We start from the raw sequence: 18,611 nt of genomic DNA on the forward strand, positions 1-18,611 counted from the left end.
CACGTCTGGCTCTCCGTGAGCATGACAAGGAGTGGCCGCTGGTAACCACCTTCAACTTTGCACATTGAGTTACTAGATCAGATAAGCACTGTTCCCTCTCTACGTGCAGAAAAAAGTCACATCGGCATCATCCTTGAACCCAGGGAGATTGCCTGCCTCCCAGATGGAGTTCTGGCAGTGCAGGCTTTCACCCATGGATTCAGAGTGCAAAGTCCTCCTGTCCAGCCTCTAACAGGGAAGCTCGTCCATATGAGAGGTCTGTCTGCCACATCTGTTTGCTGCACTGTGGCCTGGTGGCATGAGATTTTGGTTGGGAGCTGAAAGGGCAATGCTAGGGGAGAAAAGCATGTTGGTGGTGGCCAAGTATGTGTCCTTTCCAAAGTGAGGCCAGCACTGTGGTCCAGGCTGCCCCTGATGTAACTGGTCTCTTCAGCAGTGCCTGCGGTGCACGCTGTGTAAACCTGTCCCTGAACAGCCCTCACATCCCAGCAAACCAGGCAGAGTTAAACCCTTTAAATAGACAAAGAGCCAAAGACATTTGACTGAAGCTGGAGTGACTCAGTAGTTAGGCAAAAAGTGCCAGAATCACAAAATATTTGGGGTTGGCAGTGACCTCTGGAGGGCATGTGGTCCAAGCCCCCTGCTCAAACAGGGACACCTAGGGCCAGTTGCTAGGATGGTGTCCAGATGGCTTTTGAGAATCTGCAAGGATGAAGGCTCCACAGCCTTGCTAGGCAACCTGTGCCAGGAGTCGGCCACCCTTATGCTGAGAAAATGTTTCCTGATGTTCATATTAGCACCTGGCCATGTGGAGTCCCTCCCTCTCACTTGGGCCATTGGGCAGGACAGGCTCTCTGGCTGAGGTTTTGTCCCAGTGTAACTGACTAGGGTTTTTATACCCATGGGTGTTTTCTGTGAGAGGCCCCAAATAGCAGCAGTAGCCGTACCCTTCCTGTTGAAGAGTACTCACAAAGGCATTTACTGCTTCACATACTTGTCTTACCAAAATATATAGCTCATAATAACTGGACCTGCCCCTTACAAAGGAATGAATAACCAGATTTAGCCAGTAAGCTGAAACATGTCAATACATTTTATCCTTTATGTTTTCATTTGTATCTTTGCACAACCTTGCTCGCAGGTGCACTGTGCCCTTTCCTGGTTATCTTTCTCATTTGCTGGGGATATTGATCTATAAAACCTCCTTGTAAAATATTTCAAATAAATTCTTTGTTTTTTTCTGGGGTGACTTCTCTACACCTGTATTTTTGGGCCTGTGCAGAATATTAACAGACAGAAACTAACAATAAAGTCCAGAAACTACTGCAAAAGCAAACAGTGAAACCAAGAGGCTTGCAAAGTGCTATAAATCTCTGCTGAGCTCGGGTTGCTGTTTAATCTTTATATGCAGGTACGTCTCAAGGTTATCTGCTCCTGAGGGGTTCTCTGGAGGCTTTTGTGATTTGTCATCCGCTCAGCTTCTTATCAGTCACAGGTATTTCCCCTTGTAACATTTATTACGGGCTCCCCTCTGTGTTTCTTTAAAATGCAATGCCCTGAAGAGGCTGTGGCATGCAGTTTTTAAGGAGTTATTAAATCTCCCTCTCCCATGATCAACTGGATCATAAATGTGGCACATGTGGCATAGCAGGTGCAGCAGCTCTGGTGGCTGAGCACCCTCACTGGGACTGGATGCAAACACGGACACTTTCAGCTATGGAAAGGAGTTTTCCCTCTCCATCTTGCAGACTCTGTCTGGAAAAGTACAATTAAATACATTAATTGAGTACGTTACTTATGTAGAAGAGAATCTACTGCAAATAGCATTAATAAAATAACCATTGTGGCAGCTTAGCTAAGACACTGTGTCTAATTTTGAGGTGGAAAAAATCTCAATCTTTTCCACCAGGATGATCGTGGCCATCCTGCTGTGCCATTCCATTTCAGCAGAGGCAAATGAGCCCTGGCTGCTGCAACAACATGTTGCCATTTCTGAGGAGCTGGCAGGCTTGGGAGAGGGACAGTGAAATTCCTTCATCAGCAAGATGACAGGGAGCCTCTCTGCTTATGGCCAAGGTTTGGACAGCAGAGGATTTGCTGTGTCCACAGCCTCATGGAAATGTGCTGCTGAGAGGGCCGGCTGATGTGGGAAGCGGGATACAACTGTTCCCCAGCTATTGCTTTATCCAGCAGATCAAGCTGCTTTAATTCCTCATTTATCCTTAAATACCTGCTTTGTCTACACTGACATCTGAGTTCTGGCTGCTAGCACGTATAGGCATGCAGGAACATGCATATATCTGCTTGGTACATATATATGTGTATTTATACACGCACACATGCATGCACTGTATGCACGTATGTAGGTGTGCACTGACTAGCTCTTTCCAAAGGTAGGGGGGGCACCAGGAGCACTACTGGGAATATATTCAGGAGCCAGGTGTTCATGTAGGTATGCAACAGCTGAGTAGCAGTCCTTTACTTTGAGGTGCTAGAGCTGAAATGGGTGCCACATCCCTAGAAATGTCACAGGCCACGTTGGATGGGGCTTTGGCCTAGTGGAAAGTGCCCATGGCAAGGCAATTGGAACAAGATGATATTTAAGGTGCTTTCCAACCCAAACCATTTTATGATTCTATAAAAGGTCAGGGGAGGAGATGAATTCTCAGACTCCTTCTATGCCTGTCCCCCTCACCTGAGCTGGGGCTTTAAAGAGTGCTCTAAAGCCCCATGACATGACCTGTTCTCATCTCCCCCTCTGCCAGCAGGTGTTCACCCCAAGCCTGGACTGCAAAGAGCATCCCATAGGAGACAGTGTGGCCTCCCCCAGGACAGAGGGGTGCAAGGACAGCCTAGGGTGCTGCACAGCACGCCATCACCTCAGCACCCAGGCATGGACAGAGGCAGAGCCCCAGGGCACAGCAGGCACATGAAAGCAGAGGTTTAGCCTCGGTTGTGCTGGGGGGTTTGTCTCACATGCAGGCTGATGGATGGGTCTGCAGGCAAGGGATGTGAGCAGGAAATGGGAGCTGCTCCTTTGGTGCCCGTCTCTCATTCAGCAAACAGAGGTCTGGTACTTCGCTGCTTCCAGCGGGAAGGAGCTCCTTGGAAATTGAAAACCCTGAATTAGCTGAGACTAAATTGATCTCCATCTGTGCAAATTGGTAACATGGCTGTTTCAGTCTGCTGGTGAAGTATGCAATCTGTTTCTGAGGCGTTTTGTGGAAAATTAGAAAAGGCTGGTAGAGGGTTTCTGCAGAGCTTTTTTGGTTCTGATTATTCATTTATTTACAAACGATCATTTAGACCATCTGTGGGTTTTCAGTGTAACTGAGAGAAAACTCTGAGCTTCCCAGGACTTTACAAGTGTGCCAAGAAGGCAAGACTGCAAAGGCTTTTGGAGCTAATAAAACAAAGACAGAAAAGCTGCTTGTTGTGATGAGGTGGGGGGAGGAGAACACTGGGCTGGGGCCTTTTTCCTTCCTCAGCCTTGCTTTGTTTCCCATTTTGTTTGACATTTGTAATCAAAGCCTCAGCACCTTTGCTTTAGTTATAATAACTTTACTGTAGTTATTACATGAGCCTCCGCAGATGTACACACAGCCCAAGTTTTTAGCCTCCAGCACTGACCACTCCCCAGACGAGATGCTTGTTCCTGTACCACAGTACGTGTGATTCTGCAAGTTTCATTTATCACAAGGCAGCAGTACAGACACAAGAAAAGTACAGCAGGAGCCAGGGGCTCAAGATGAGGTTTGGCACACAGTACATCAACATCAGAAGACTTGTTCCTTCAGCTTTCATCACTAACAACATCTGGGAAGATGAATGTAACTCAGTCACGGTTGCTGCAAACTAAAATAAATGAATAACCTGCCAAGTGTGGGACAGAAGTGCTACATTCATGTGTTTTTGTGGGAAAACTAATGTGGCCCTTTGGGATTGTCAGCTTTAGTTTGATTCACATGGATGGCCATATACCCATAAACTTTAAGGAGATTTCAGGGCTTAAAATACTTTCCTTGACTATCCTAGCAGGAAGGGTTTTGGTAGGAAGTAAGGATGGCATTGATAGCAATTTCGTGCTTGAACTCAACTCAGAGAAATAGTGAGCAAATGTTAGTTCACTGGCTGCAACTTGCAGGAGTGGTGGTGATATCCAGTACATCGATAGCCACTTATCAAAGACATGATGGACCCCTTGCTATAGGAGTCAGGAATGGCCTGGTAAATATATGAGGGAATATATCTCCTGGATAGCTGGAGAAGAGAAGGCTCCAGGGAGATCCTATAGCAGTCTTCCAGTACCTTTAGGACTTACAAGAAAACTGGGGAGGGACTTTTTACAAAGTTATATGACAAAGGTTAATGGCTTTCAACTGAAACAGAGTAGATTTAGTTTAGATATTAGGAAAAAGTTCTTTACTGTGAGGGTGGTGACATACTGGAACAGGTTTCCCAGAGAAGCTGTGATTGCCCCATCCCTGTAAGTGTTCCAAGGAGAGGCTGGATGGGGCTTTGAGCAACCTGATTTAGTGAAAGGTGTCCCTGCCCATGGCAGGGGGCTTGGAATTAAATGATCTTTAAGGTCCCTTCCAATCCACACCACTCTATGCATCTGTGAATCCAAGCACTTTTTTCTCTACAGCAGGTGGAGTCTGAGATGGTGTGGAAGGAGCACAGGATACAGAACTCAGGCTGTCACAGCATCCTTCTGCAAACATTACTGCTTTTCTCCCAGCCACAGAAAGCACACCGGGTAACACCAGTCACTGGTTCCCACCTGGGTGGCCAGGTCTTACACCACACTTCTCACCCCAGGCAGATTGATTTTCTGCCCTTGCTGCGGGCCAGGTACAGAGATTCAGCTGGGTCTATTTGAGGGTGTGATCTTTAATTCCTGCCTAGCAGGGGGGGTGGGGATGGGGTAGAAGGAAAGTAACTACAGTATGAAGAGGTAGGCAGGCACCTGTAGTATGAATCAAGGACTAAGGCTGAAGTGAGATGTCAAGTCAGGAAAAAGAATGAAAGGACAAGAGAAAGTATCAGTAACCCTGAGATGAGGATGAAGTATGGGTTATACAGTGGTCGTAGGGGCTCATGGTTTGGGAGCAAGAGCATGGCAGCAGCACTAAGATACAAAACACTGAATTAGACAGTGCCAAACATAACCATTTATACTTTCGTTACACCTTTGTCTGTACATCCCACATAAAGGTTTTTAAAAGGTTGTCTTTGCAAGCTTTGTAAGAATTACTGGTGCTGGGTGTATTTCTCCTCTTTTGCAATATGGTTCCTTACCCCAAAGATCCAAACTAAACAAATACAGAAACACACACTTAAAAAACTTGTACAAAAGCACTCAAAATCTTAATTGTATCACATTTACTTCCATTTTCATTGGAGAAAGAATTAGCATTTTGTATCTCCTGTGAAAAATCTAGGCCCTCCCATTCTTTCTGCAGTATAAAACCAGTATCTCTAATCACAATGGGTAAGACCATGAGCCATTAGCTTAAAAGTTCAAATCAGCTTTAAGTGAAGCAAATACAGCAAGACTGGCATTTACTTCTTTAGGACAGGTGTTTCAAATTAACTGAAGGATTGGATGTTTGGCTGATTCTTGAAAAACATATATAAAACTACTTTAGGTCCACAAAAAGTGTTTTTGTATTTGAAATCATGTTCTAGTCCAGTGTGAGCTCAAACCAAAAATTTTAGACATTTCTAGTGAACTTTCAGGAAACTTCTTTGCATCTGCCTGGAAATACTGAGCTTTTTTTTTTATTTTACTGCTTAGAGAAAATATTGAAAGTTGACAAGAGTGTGCATTCACTAAAAAACTGCCAGGGATTCATAGGGACCAAGTCATTGATACCCATTAGATATTTGAAAACCTGCATGGACTTACTAAGCAGGCATTTAAATGTCTTGGCTGGATCAGTGGAGCTCAGTGAACCAACATGTTCTCAAAAGAAACTCTTGTGGTGAACAACTGTTGACCAGCAACATCTTTTAATCTCAAAGTGAGCATGTAGACTGTGCAGGCCAAGACTGCCAAACAAACAGGAACCAAAGGCTGATTTCCGTGCCTCTCCTGGGCATACTGTCTGCATAAGGAGCAAAGGTGCCACAGATGGAACCTACAAAACTGAGACATGTGTGTATCATTTTTTCATTCTGTGTTTCCATGTAGAGGTACATTATCATATTTTAAACATGCAGCAGCAAGAAAAGAAAAGAAAAGAAAAGAAAAGAAAAGAAAAGAAAAGAAAAGAAAAGAAAAGAAAAGAAAAGAAAAGAAAAGAAAAGAAAAGAAAAGAAAAGAAAAGAAAAAAGAAAAGGTGGTGGCCCCAGTGCTTGATTGTAGCACGAGCTTGAACTCTGGTGGGTTTATTGTGGATGCTTAACTGCAACACCAGTGACATATCAGCAGTTTATGGACTGGAAAACAAAGCCATTAAGTTCTTTTGGCACTGTGTTTCTGACAAAAAAGAAGGTCTGAAGAAAGGGAGTTACAAAAATGTCTTTTACACTGGAGGCCCATTAGCTCTATTGATCACAGAAACTGCTCTGCAGCCTCCACCTGCAGTATTGTGTGTGAGAGATTTATTTTATGCTCAGTTCATCACAACAAACAGACCTCCCGAGTAGCAATGTGTGTTCTTATATAAAAGATAATTTGGGGGCTCTGAAGACTTGAAACTCAGATTTGATCATAATTATTGTAAGGTCACCTAGGAATTCTGGAGAAGTTTGTTTATCCTGATTCCAGCCTGCTAGGTCCAAGAAAATACACTTAATTCAATCCAGGTGACTTTCCATTAAATATAATCTTGTCTTAATTGGTGCCACCTTGACCTCTACTTGTGAAGTCTGTTTTGTGGTCTACAAGTCTAGCTTTAAGTGCTCAAACACACATTTCTCCATCTGATTCCCTGTGATTTCATTATGACAACACCACACTTCATACCAGGCTCTCGGTGTGTGTGAAATGCAGGGAAGGTTTAGCAACAAGAACATGTCCAAGCAGGACAGATGTCTTCCTCAAGCTGCAGGCCATGGTGTTGTCTGTTACTTTAGCCCAGCTCAGTTATCACAAACTTTAGGATGTCCAAGGTTAAGGCATTAGTTAGTGGTTCAAAGGCCCTGCTCCCTGGGGCAGCTCATCCTACTCACTCTCCCCAACAGAGAGGCCACAACATCCAATTTATGGCAATCATAAATTGGTGGGTAGGATTGGTGGGCCCCTGGAGTTCCAGTTCACGTCTACACCAGTGTGCTTTCCTCCTTGAAATAACCCTCTTAGCCTGGCAGCCCTATATCAGGCTTGAATTCACCCTAGTGGGGTGTTCCCAGAAGACCTCAGCATCTCTTAATGATTTGACACTTTAGCGCTGCTCCAGTGAGAGGAGGAACAGGAAGGTTGAGATGCCTCCTACAAAGTGGTGGGCTGAGGAGCATTAAGAACTGCAGCTGAAAGCAAATGCCTTCCCCTTGGCATGAGGATTTTAATCTCATCTGGCATTTCAAGCTGATGAAAATATTGCTCTGAATTTCCATTTCTGACAGTGGCAGAGAAACAGAAGCTCCTTTATTTCACCAGAAGCCGCAGTTTCCATTCTGGGAAGAAATACAGGAGTTAAGTAGCCCATATCACAGGCATTAGCCAAGTGGGAGCTTGTCATATTTGATCAATTGCTGGTGGTAGAAGATTTTCTGTGAAATGTGGTAAAAAAAAATGCACTCAACCACTGACATGAATTAATACACTAACAATATTAAACTTTGGCTCCAATAGTGGCTGCTGCTTCAGAGGGCTTGAAAAACTGAAATTCTGAATTATGTACCAAACCCAGGCCACTGACTCATCTGGCAACATTTACAAATGTCATGTCAATGCTTTGCCAGAAAAGAACAAAGGCAAAATGCTGACAGGACCCAGCAATCTTGGAAAAGGTAGAATTTGGGTGGAAATTCACATGGAGTGCTTCAAGCAGGTCTGATCTGGATTGACCTGTAGGTTAATGTTTCAGATACCATACAGAAGCAGGAAGTTTGAAAACTTTCAGGTAAATTAGATTAAAATCAATACTATTAAAACTGCACCACGTGCTATAGGGAAGCCAAGCACTGCTTGATGCGATGCACAAACATATTCATTACCAAGATGATATAAAGTGCATTTTATACACAGAAGATAAATATTTTGGCTTCTGTTCAAAGCTGCAGCTTCTGAAGTCATGTGGCATCATGAGATGCAGCTTCCATTTGAACTTGGGGCAGGAAAAGATGATTCATGGGGTTGCAGAAAAAAATCTAAAAATTGGAGTTGTTCAAGAACAGAGAAGGCAAAGAGAAGGAACAGATTTCAAGGCCATTATTGTTTTTAAGTAAAGTTCAAAGTTTGAACCCTAACATGAACATTTTTACAATGGTGTTGATAATGCTACTTGGCACCTTGGACTAATGGGAATAATGAATATCCTAGCGTGCTTTATTACAAATTGCTGCCCAAGAGTAACATACAGTTCCTGAAGCAAAATCCAGAATCTTCAGCTTCCCAGTGGTTTTGTGGGATTCAGGATGTGTTACCTTAAGGTACCTGGTGGGATCTTAGAGGAAAGGGAGGTCTGAGTGGCAGAGGTGGGTGGGAAGAAATGTGAGACCTGTTAAATCTCCCTAAAAAAGACACTAAGAAATTTCAAGATTCTGGAGCAAGGGTCTCTTGAGCAACAGTGGTGGTGAGTTTTAGGGCACGTTTAAGGGAACCAGTTCAAAGGATGAAGAGTATTTTATACATGTGTGCTGTGAATTAAATTTCCTTTTGGAGAGCTTAGGCAGAATGAAGCAGTGATGGGTAGAGAGAAGGGATGGATCAGTTGACAAGGCCAAGCCTCCTCTGTGGCCTGCAGATTGTGCCAGTCTGCTATTCTGGTGTATGACACCAATAGAGACCCAAAAACTCACCTGTGCCAATGGACCTCACTACAAGCCAGGTATCATGGCTGTCTCTGTTCTCTTAGGAGAAATAGGTCACCATTTCACCTGAGAGTGCTCCCAAAGTCTGCTCTGAAAGCCCATGTGGATATGTTGACCTCACTGGATTGTAGCTATGAAATGTGGTACCAGTGCTCAATCAGAATCTGGAGCCAGAGGATCAAGGCATGAGTCCCCACCCAGGAAAGGATAGGAAGAGCTTTCGTACAGGGAACCAGTTAAGGTTTTGTGCTGGGTCCAATCCAGCTACATGCTGATTCTGTGGTAAACCCCAAGCTACTCCAGAGCTGCTTTATCTAAGCTGAAATAATTAACAAACTACTGCCAGAACCCTCAAATACATATTTTGTTTTCTTTTTTCTTTTTTTATGTTCAGCTGACCATGGTTTCCAAAGCACACCGTGCACATAGAGGAGCTGCATTCGTTATACAAGTGAATTGTTCCCCATTTAACAGATGTATTTCCAAAGGAAAGTTGAATTCACCTGGCTGGTGTTTTCTTTCACAGTAGCTTTGGCTTCCTTGGTACTATGCCAAGAAAGACATCTTTGTTTGTGCCCTTCACTCTAAGTGGTGTCAGCAAATTACTGGCAACAGCACATATTAGTGTCTTCATCAGAGTGAGAATTTATGATGTCACCGCTAAATCCATCTGGGACATTACATCCTTATAATTCATAGCTGACTCTTGAACACATGAAAGGAATGGCAGTGTGCCAGCTAACAAAGAATAATTGCCCTACTTACTTTAGCCATGATAATTTGCTTAAATAATAAAAATATGATGGTGCAACAAGAAGAAATTAATGCGCTGATAAACACAAAGGAGAAAAACATGTAAGTATTGAGCCATATATTAAATACCCATCTTTCTGGCAGCATCATTCTCCATTTCTGATATTTTAAGCTGATGGAAGCTTTGATCAACATTTACATTCATTCTGTCAAGAGGAAAAATGGCAGCATTATTTAAATTTCATTTTATGGCCCAAAGGATGGTAACAATTCATGGCTGGAAAAAAATGGTACATGAAACAAGTTGCAGTAATTGTATATTTTTAATGCAAAATTAATTGACTATGCCTGAGAAAGGATATTAAGGGACAATTCCTGGAGTCTAATTAATTTGGAAAGAAAACTGAGATCACTGATGAGAAAAACTGCTAAAAACAGGCCTTTCAGTACAGATTTCTATATTTTTCACTGCTCAAGTCACTGCTCAAGTTTCTTAAACTTTTTCCTGATGAGAAAAATACACTTGGTTCACAATGAAAATTGATTTCTGTAGGACACAAAGCAGTCATCTTGGGATCTACACATCCACGTTTTTTAATTTGGAAAGTATCCATTACTGAATCAAAATACCTTTTTTTTTTTTTAGCAACAACAACAGCAAAAAACCCTTACCCCTTCTTTCTCTATGCTTTACCCCTCATTAAATAATGTTTTCATTAAAATTCAGCTTTGATGGAACACTTTCAGCCAATACAAATTTGCATGTTTTTGGAAAAACAGAATTTGGTCAAGCAAGCTGAAGAGGACCTGAAGACATTTGCCCTGTCAACCCATACCTAACATATTAAAGACTGGAAAGGACTTTGTAGTCAAAAAGATTTGCTTTTCAAAACATCACACTTAAACTCAGAGGGACGGGGGAGAGAGGGAAAAAAGAAGGGGAAGCTTGGTGCAAGAAATCATCTATACAAGCTACAAAGGCTGCCAGACAAAATATTGGTCTTCTGCTAAATTATGCAGCATGATATGAAAACACTTGCATTTCTGAAAGGCAACAAAAGAGAAAAATACTGATGTGGAAACCAAATCTTCAAAGCCAAAGCTAGGGATGTTATTCTATGCTCCATGGTAATCCTCAGCTTACACCAGCTCTCTGTTTGGTCCCCAGTGCCAAGGGACAGTAAGCTCCACTGATTTCACCACCACTATCCTGCAGCCTGTGAATCAGAGGCGTTGTATCGCCGCCAGGAAAAAGGAACCTGTTGAAAGAGATGTGCTCTGTAACCATGGCAGTCATCAGGAGGGTTATGGATTTTAACCACATTAGTGAGTAAAGTAAAGCAAAGCAAACTGTCAGCACAAACCTGTGAAGGGGAAAAATCCAGAGGGAGGCAAACTACTGCAGTGATGATATTTCCGTGATTATATGAGTCTGGAGAACAGTGCACACCTTGTTACACGACTTATGAAAGAAGTTACAATTTGTGCTCCTTACATTTGGGAAGATGTGTACTAGCCTAGTTAAGAAAAGTTATCTATACTTAACTGCAGTAAGGCAAACATGCAGCCAGACCAGACACTTCTAGTTCCTTATCCAAAACTCACGAAGCACAGTTTTTCCTGCTACTTTTATTAGCCAGCCAGAAATATTAAAATGATTGTTCTACAGTATGCCATGGGTTACCTGGAATACCTGAGTCACTTTGTATTCTACATACCTTTAGTTCTTTTAGTGTTGTCTGAATGTTATCATGTTGAGGTGGGATTTATTGCTATAAATATTTTCCTTATGACTCTTTCCTAGTGCTTGTTTGACAGTGATAAAAACTTAACTGACATATGTTCATTGTGTGGTAATGCACTTAATCCATGCCTTGTCTCTAGAGTCTTATAATCTGTAGGCTGCATTGCATAAGGGAATGGCTTTTACAGTACTTCAGTCTTTATAGAGCAGCCATTTGTGGATTAAGGGTGTCTTTCCTTAGTGATACATGTTGGCACACCTACTTCTAATTTCCATTGTATAAGCCAAGAGAGAATTCTGCTTGGTAAGAACATGTAGGTACACTGATGCAGGTGCACTACATCTCAAGGGTTACCTGAGGCCATCTGAAAGCCAAATCTGCTCTCAAGTGTCTGGAAGGCCACAAGGTGGATGCAGGGGAAGACTTTCCTTTGGAACATTTTAGTGCTTTATGTGCTCAGGCACTGCCAGCACGTTTATTACCCATCATTATGCCATGACAGGGTCAGGGTGCACATGAGGAGGTCAGGCCAAGCAGACCTGGACAGACTTTTTTCAGGTTGTCTAAGAGGAGCTCAGGTGGAGAGGAGGTGGGATTGTGTATTCACAGCTACAGATGCAGCTGTGGCATGTCTTGTCCAAAGAACACTGAGCACATGTACAGGTGGCTAACTTGGGGAGGAAGTAAGATCTATAGCACGTTTATTTAAGTAAAATGACCAGTGGAATTGGGACTGAATAACATCATTCTCCACAAACATGAACCTACAGACACAGAGTACATTTGCTCAAGTCGCTGAAGAAAATACTTTACCAAGGAATCATTTCCATTGCAGGTGAGTGCTTTGGAATGCTGAGGTATGAAATATTAGTCACTTGACCTGCTGTGTCAAAATGTATGTGTTTATGAATAACCCGCTTTAAAAAATGTGGCTTGTGTCAATCCATCTGTCCTTAATATGACATCGGATTCAAAACATGATCCTGGTTCTTGGATTTGATTCAGATGTGACCAGAACAACAAGTGAATGATTTCTCTATTTGGAAGTACAATTTCCAAAGGTCCGTGCATCAACACTGCTACATCCTACTGAGCTCCCGCTATTTGCCTGCACATTTTGACCCCTGAAACAAAGACAACCTACATCTTCATCTGTGTCTTGAAGGTAACACATTCATATCTAAGTACTCTCTTTCATGAGCCTTGCAAGAAGCCAAATTTATGTATGGCATATAGTGCATTTATGGTCTTTCACAGGTCAGCTTAAGAAACAAAAAAGGCAGCAACTTCCTCATCACCCACTGTGAGTAACGAGGGTGGCACCGGTTTAGGAGGTGGAGGTGCTCTTGAGAGCCTTTCAGCAGCCTATTCAGGAATCATCAGAAGGCAAGATCAAACCTGTTGATTTACAGGCCAAACAGTTCATAGCTGTGACACATTCTGCAAGTGGGAGATTATTGCAGCAGAACAGCTGTGGCCTCGCTGACTAGATCCCAGCGCTATCACCCTTGTCCTGCACGGGCTAGATAGGCTGCACACGCTGTATGGGGCAATGAGTCAGGGAACCTGCAAGGCTTCTGAATAAAACAGGGTGATGAGAGAATAGCACACTTCATCTGCAGATGAAGTTTAGTGTGGTGATTACTGTGTGAGCTGGAGACCAGCTGATGAGGACTGTCTTTTCTGTGTCCCCAGTGCTCTTTCAGCAAAACGCAGCAACAAGGGCAGAAGGAAAGCTGGGTGTGGTGTCTCAGAGGACAGATAATTGCTACCTTAAACCTGAGCTTCCTCATGCTCAACAAGGGAATGAAGATCTATCTCTTTGTTCAGGCTTTTAGCCAGCTTCCTTCTCTGATAAAAATAACTTGACAGTGAACGGCAGTTTCAAGCAAACTGGCAAAAGTTTCTACTTGTTTTCCTTTCAAAGCTGAAATGCTTCAGGAGTTCACAAGACGCTTGTTTATCAAATCAGGGAATTTTTCTTTTAATTGAAGGTTTAGGAGTATCTCAGATACTTGGAGTAAATAAAATAAAACAAACCAAAGAAGTGAGAAAAATGCCACTCTTTGTATTGAGGAATACCACTGGTCCACAAGACTGCTTTTAGTATGGTGAGGTATGTCTGCCTGTTGCTGTACCCCTCTCAGCATAGCCAGCTGTACCCTGAACCTGCAGCAAGTCTCTGCTGCTCAGAGGGCTTCCCAGAGAATCTGAAGAGACTGAAGCCATGTGTTACAGGCCTTTGTTCTCAAACGTAGAAGAATTAGTTGTGCTATTTTCCTACAAGGACTTGACTATCAGTCAAAATAGTGACATCAGCGCCTGTCCAGGTCTAACACTTTTCTCAGCAAAAAATGTTATTTTGTGGAGGAGGGGGAGAGGAAGGAACACCTCTTTGAGTTTTCTTCATTTTAATGAAACAACAAACTCTGGAAAGGGTTTATATGCACGTTCCCACACCTTCACACATGTTCCGTTTATACAGACAACATGTTGTAATCAGCATCTCTTCTACTCCTCTCTCCCCCATCCTTTCTCTGCAAAGTGACCAGAGGAGTACCTGCAGATCTAATTCTTCAGTATCCGGTTTCATTCACAAAACCACTGCTTCTTTCATGCAGGAAGGCTGATTTGAAGGCACTTATGGAGCCTGTTTGCACTGGGCCGGATGTTCAACACACTGTTAGTTCCAAGTTTGGCAACAAAATCCTACTTTAGAGAAGGAATTGCAGCTCACAATGACCAAAAGTGCAGTCGCACCTTGCTAATAAAAGGGCCCTTCTTTCTAGGTGACATTCCACAGAACTGAAAATTAGGTATATCTTTCTTTATGAGGGGGACTCTGTATTGTATAAAAGTACTCTCCTTGAGATATTTTCCAATATCTGCTTGATTATAACGTCCTATTTAAACAAACTAGCAAGCCTGTCATAAATGGTACTTATTGCAGGGCAAGAGGCTTTTGACCTTCTGTGTAATTATTCCCAGCTCACCCTTGGAAGTCTGCATTACTCTAAACTGAATTTGTGGCATTGTGTGATGCAAAAAGGAATTGAATTGTATCCGTTAGTAAATTTGAACTGGAATGCACAGTAAATGTCAAGACTCTTAATTGAGCTTTCTATAATGGCTTCCAAGCTTACTAAGGAACAATCAAAAGCTATTAGTTATGACTAGGTAAACATTTTAAGGATATTTTTTTTCCAGAAGACTCTTTACTTCTATTTGATGAACCTTTTTACATGACTTAATGTAAAGCTATGAAAGAATAGATGTGTTTGTGGTAAAATTAGTCTGAGGACCTTTATGAGAACATTCAGGGCTAAACACTCACGGTTTCAAAGTGTTACTTTCTGCATTAGTCTATATTATAGCAAAGCCTTTTTTCATGCCAAAGTACCTGAGATCCATTCTTACCGATGAGTCTAGACTGTGCCAGACATTTCTCCTGTTAGATGTTATCTCTCTCCTGCTCAGCAGTATTAAGTTGACCATGGAAGCAATCTTCCTTTTTATGCGAAATCAGTGATAGACAATCTGCCGCTTTCTTTTCTACAGCAAGATTTTCAAAGATATACAACAGTCTTATGAAAGATCCAGTCAAGAAGAGCATAAAGAAAATTTCTTCCTTTGTAAATGTCTTACCCAACATTTGACTGAAAGCTAGGCAGAGGGCAAAGACTGTGGCTGCTTGCAACAGCTCCTCAAAAGCCAGCATTATCTGACCGACAGTAACACATCCTTATCCAAGACCAAGAATCTCTTCAAAGCCAAAGATAAAGCAGTTGGCTGCTGCAGCAAGACTGCTTAAGATACAGTGCTTCTGCAGGCAGCAGCACAAAAGAGAACAATGTGTTTAGCGTTAGATGTAGGTCAGATCTCAGCTCACATAACCACGTACACATTTAAGGTGCACCGAGTGGAAGCAGCTCGCAGGAGAAGAATGAGTTGAATCAAGTGCAGAGCAAGACTTGAAATCTTCTCAGTGAAGCCCTAGTTCTGCCTCCAGTACCCACAATCTCATTCAGATATTCAGAAAAAGTGTATATGAAGCTATGTTTCATGGTACTTCAGGTAACTTCTGAACTCTGATACACAGCAATAAGCAGCAGCAGCAAAATAACAACACAAACAAACAAACCAAACCAACAACAAAAAAACCCCACAAAGAAACAAAAAAACCCAAGACAAACAAAACCCAAACCAACCAACCAACCAACCAACCACCTGCTGAGAAGTAATTAAGTAACTTGAGAGGCGTTGGTACTTATATATCTGGACATCAAAGTACAGACTCAGATATTCAAAACTTAATTTACAGCCTCCTGTGCTTTGTGTGCCCTGTGTCCCTGCAGGCACGGGGATGACCAAAGGGAGACATGAGGTGTAGGGAAGTAGATGTAATTTAGACTGCCTGTATCTAGGCTCAAGTGCTTTAAAGGACACCATGCTAAAAATGTCTTCATTCACTGTTCTTAATAACAGCTGCCTTTAGTTATCATGAAATAAATTTATGCTGATTAGCCATTAGAAAATTATGCAGATTTTAGTAGAAGATAAGTGTGAAATCATTAAGAGATAGTTGCTTGCAACTGGTTCCTTTTTTTTTCCTCCCAAATGGAAGCATCTATTAAAGCTGTACAGTTCATCTGAACAGGGATTGCAAAATTAGAGATGTTGAGAACAAGGATGCTTCTAAGAATGCAGTGAAAGAGACATTAGAAACTTCCTGAGAAGAAATCCAGACAGCAAGTTCTTCACAAGCAGGTTTTTAAAAGATTACTCAAGACAAAATATCAAAATCACCTGACAGTTGATTTTTATATGTTCTCAAATAATAGTGTCATAGGAAACCTAAATATGTACTCAAGAGGAAGTCATTATAAGAAATATTGGTAAAAAAGATGTTACCACTGCTCATTGTCATATGGTTTGTTCACAAAATTAATTCAGGTTGTGGGTTTATTTATATGAAGAGGTAAACTCTAAGCAGAGAGGAGGAAGGATGAAAGATAACCACAGTAAAGGAGAAGGGATAACTGCCTCTATGCCACTTGAAAAGTGAGAAGACAGAGATAAACAAAAAACAGTTTGAGATTATGCCAGTGACAACCGATTTCTTTCTCCAAAGAGAAATATTGCCCCACTAATTATTCTGCCAGTGCCCTATCTACACAACATCTGCCCCAGTGCTTTGCAATACAGCTTATTTGTCTTTTGGAGGAGGTGCTGCATTTGAGTGGAATTTGCCTGCCCCATCTCAGGTAGCTGGGCTGATTCAGTCACCCAAATATTTGTCATTTGTTTGTCTCATGCCTGTGCTACCACCGTTCTCCTGGCTTCAAGTCCAGTGAGAGACTAACCCTGAATACTCTGACTGTGGTGGCAAATAGCCACATCTCTAACCAACCAGCTGGTTCTAAAAGGGATGACTCACCCCCACAATGTTGTATTTATGAAAAACTTTATTAAGATTTAAAAACAGTAGGAAATATGACAGAAGGATGAAAGAACATATACTAAAAAACCCTTTTTTCATTAAAAGAACTGGCCACTTCCCATCACAAACATGACGATCAGGATTATGGCAGGCATTGCAGGTGTTTGTCTCTCTTGCCTGGGAGGATGGTGATTCCCATGGGGGCTGCTGGCATCACCTGTCACACCTCAGCAGTGCCTCAGGCTGCTCGGTAGGTTGCACAGAGGCATGATGCTATAGACAAACGTGGCCTTCCTATTCTGTGCCTGGTCTGTAGGAACTCACTCCATTAGGCCTGAGGTTTTCAGGAATCTGGGGAATCACATGCCCTACAGTGTTCGTGAGACGTGAATATGGCTTACAGGAATAAAAAAAGTAAAAAATAAAAAAAAAAAAGAAAGGAGGTGGCAAATCCATGGAAATCAACCAAGCCTGTGAGGAATTTGTGGTTTATTTACTAAGTTCATCTTCCCTTCCAAGGAAAGAGTCAGCCTGGTGAACGCAAGCACTGAGCTGGCTGCTCCGGCTGCAGTCACACCTGGAGTCAAGCAGTGGTGGGAAGCACTGATGAGCACTGCCACCACTTGTGCTTCTGTACCATCGGGGTGGCCTCTGGCCTGCACTAGCAATCTTCCAAACAGCACCTGGGAATACTTGAGGGCTTAGCACGGCCCACAGACCCTTCCCAACAGGCGGCTGGATGCTGCTGTCCTGTTTTGGAGACTTGGAGTGTTGAAGAGTGTGGACAATGAGTATCTCATGTCAGCTGGCATCAATGCCAGAAGGTGGTTTCAGGGTAGATTTTTAATGTATTAATGTGCCATTAGGTAGTAGGGAAACTTCTTGGTTCTTGCAGCTTGGTGGCCCATGATTTCATCAGCAAGTTCATCCACATGTGTTTTTAGAATTTGAGGCAGTTTCTATTTTATCCCTCTTTATTGAAATCTGGGGCTTCCTAAGGGCTGGAAGTCAGAAATTTAGGATATCATATGCTGAGGTAGAAGGGATGCACTAGGATCATCAAAGTCTACCTCCTGGCCCTGCACAGGACATTCCAAAAATCACACCATGTGCCTGAGATCATTATCCAAATGTTTCTTGAACTCTGACAGGCTTGGTTCCCACTTTCCTGGGGAGTCTGTTCCAGTGCTCACCCTCTGAGTGAAAAACTATACATAAATTATAGGTTTATATAGTTTCTATATATGTATTTTTTACTTTTTTTTTACATATATGAAAGGATTTACACAGTTGTGAAGGGAGACAACAAAGGTGAAATTTTCCCCGTGAAATTTTGAATTGAACTCCTTAACTACTTGTGATGGGCAGAGAGCTGAGCACAGCAACCCACAGGCTGGGTGATGTGCATCTTGTCAGCAGGTGGTTGTGGGCAGGAGAAGTGATAAAGTGTGTAAATGTTTATCTAAATGTGCATATCCAGTGTAACCAGAGATGTCCTAGGGTATCACACCCAGCCTCTGCTGCCTCTCCACAAAGGCAAGGGTCACCCACAGGCCAGGCTTCACGGCTGCTGATCCCACGTGGATTGTCTACCTGCCTATGTTCAAAGCACTGGCTTGAATCTTAAAGGAATCTTTGCCTGGAGTAGCTGGAATATCTGCTGTCCCATCTGAGGAAGCCACTGAGGATGA

At 42.5% G+C, this 18,611-nt stretch overlaps 1 protein-coding gene across 1 annotated transcript in view; it reads left to right on the forward strand.

Annotated features, from left to right (window-relative positions):
• The window catches only part of KLF12 (KLF transcription factor 12), a 264,047-nt gene that overhangs the window by 235,535 nt on the left and 9,901 nt on the right, over window positions 1-18,611 (forward strand). The window lies entirely within an intron of this gene.

Source organism: Passer domesticus, chromosome 2 (assembly GCF_036417665.1).
Source record: "Passer domesticus isolate bPasDom1 chromosome 2, bPasDom1.hap1, whole genome shotgun sequence".
Lineage (NCBI taxonomy): Eukaryota > Metazoa > Chordata > Aves > Passeriformes > Passeridae > Passer > Passer domesticus.